Here is a 2,500-nt window from a genome sequence, read left to right on the forward strand (position 1 = left end):
ACATGCACACACACACCCACGTGCACAACCACACACACACGCACACACACACATAGACACATACACACACACACACACACGCACGCACACACACACCCACGTGCACAACCACACACACACACACACACAGAATAGGGACCCATGAGGAGGAAAATCCTCCGTGCAGTACTTTGTAATTACGGTACGGGGCGCTTTCAGACACATTGCATTTGAGTTCTATGCTGTTTTAATAAGGGAGTTGGTTAAATGTATGTTTTATTACTTTAATTTCCCTAACACACACATACAGGCACACACACACACACATACATACAGACACACACACACACACAAATACACACACACACACACATACCGTAAAACTCCAAATAATAGCCTGGGCTTTTATTTTCCCAAATCGCCAAACTGCACCGGCTAGTATTAGAGACAGGCGTTTATATGAGACAGGCCTTTAATTCCCTTCACACAAAACTTTTCCTCTGCAAAGATGGAAAATATTATCGAATTAATTATTTCAAACACACTAAATGTCTACCTATATGACTAGGCTATCTGATGACAATTACGGATCATCATTCATTTAGGCTAGTGTTGAGATGTTGTTCATTGAGTGAGATACAGTAAGATCCAAATAGCATAGCCAGAACAGATGAAACACATTTTAATTAAATGTAATCTACAAAGAGATCGTATCACACTGAAAGCTCATATTTTGTCACTAGCAAATAGCCTATATCGGTCCTTTGTCAAATACAGTTGCATTATCAGCCCTGACCAAAACCGTTCAGGAATTATTTATGCAAAAGTGGAACGTGCTTAATGTTTCATTAGAGGGGATGCATCCCCTCTATTGAAATCCGGAGACTTCTTCTTATTATTCTTTTTCTTTTTACCTTTTTGTGGGCGCTATTCAGCCCAAACCGCTTAACGTACAAATTTGGTTCAAACACCATTCCGTAGATCTTCCAAGGCTTTACCGTCCTATCCGTTTTTCATTTTTGAGAAGTTTATACTTTTTGAGATATTTGTAATTAAAAGTGTATTTTTCCCCCATAGACTTGAATGGGGGCTGTGATGTCATAATAGAGCCAGCTGCGCTCGTTAAGTAGTTCTCAGAGCAGTTCCCAGGCTAATCAGAACACTGGCACAGGTGTCACCTGTGAGAAATCCAACTGTCTCAGGTTCTAAGCATACAATCTAGCTCTACCTAAACTACACATCCTGTTAAAAGTGTTTCCTGTGTGTCAAAATAAAAGTCCCAGCCATATCTCATGCATTCAGCATTATATCTCCAGAACGGCTTGACGTACATGCTTCAAATTTGGTATGAGTGTTTTTATGGACTCAAAGGTGAAGTGTTGATGTTGGAGGTTGAAGGTCAAATGTCAAGGTCAAAAACACCTTGAGTGTGATATCTGAATAATGCCATGTCACACAAGATTCAAATTTGGTTACTCCAAAAGCACCTTTGCAGGTATCACAATTACCCTACCAACCAGCTAGCAGCAAGCTCAACAGCCCCACCAACACCCTAACCAGCAGACTGCATCCCCTCGTGTAATTCCTCGGAATTGCATTTCTAGTTCTCCCTCCTTTTCGGCACGAATGAAACAGCATGAGAGCATGAACCATATTGTTTCTCCCGTTTTGTATTTGCCAAATTTGACAACAGTCTACATTCAAATCATAGCCTACTTCCAGGCGCGCGGGAACATATTTTTGACCAGGGGTGCTGAATAACAAAATAATCATGGATGTCCGACAATTTCTCCCCCAGTATATGATTCCAATTTAGACAGCTAAATACGCCATTTCACTGCCGTGTATGAGTAGGTCTAAGAGTGAGAAGTTTTATAATGCCCTGGGCAGCCACATTCCACTGCAACTATGCGCAGCCCACTCTGACTCATCAATAAAAACTGTGCGCGCACACACCAGTCCCATAGAAGCGCTCTTGACTTTACATCATTAACCTATTTCAATAGGTTATATAGCCAGAGAATGTCCGTAGACAGGCTCTGATATAGCCTAGTCTAAGGTAAATTCCTTTTCTGACTTCTTTTTCTTTATCGCCATGGCATTTAGAATAAAGAATAACGTTCGCAAACCGTTCTGGTTTTGTTGCCAGCATAAAAACAAGCTTACCATCGGCTTATCCGCAAATTTTAAACACAAGGGATGAATTTAACGATGACGAAGTCGGACATATAGGCATAGTTCCTATTGAAAAAAAAGTTATACAATTTGGAACTCTAGCTTTTCCCGACCGCAGTCTTTTAATGCCATCTAATCATAATGTGCGCAGTCTGCACCATACTTAAGCCCAAATCACACCCAAGATTCGCAACGAGATGAGCAGCAACTTGATGAGCAGCAACTTGATGCAACATTCTAAAACCTTGCAACTGTGATCAGACATGTGAATGCTTTGCGACGGCTTGTAACAACGTGCAACATCTAATTCACACTGCTGTAACCTCCTTTCTGTAACGGTTTCGTG

The 2,500-nt window shown here is 41.1% G+C and overlaps 1 protein-coding gene across 1 annotated transcript in view; it reads right to left on the minus strand.

Moving 5' to 3' along the window:
* grm5b (glutamate receptor, metabotropic 5b) overlaps positions 1–2,500 on the minus strand; it is a 46,874-nt gene that overhangs the window by 12,658 nt on the left and 31,716 nt on the right. The gene's annotated exons all lie outside the window — the stretch shown is intronic.

Source organism: Alosa sapidissima, chromosome 15, assembly GCF_018492685.1.
Source record: "Alosa sapidissima isolate fAloSap1 chromosome 15, fAloSap1.pri, whole genome shotgun sequence".
In the NCBI taxonomy this organism is placed as follows: Eukaryota; Metazoa; Chordata; class Actinopteri; order Clupeiformes; family Clupeidae; genus Alosa; species Alosa sapidissima.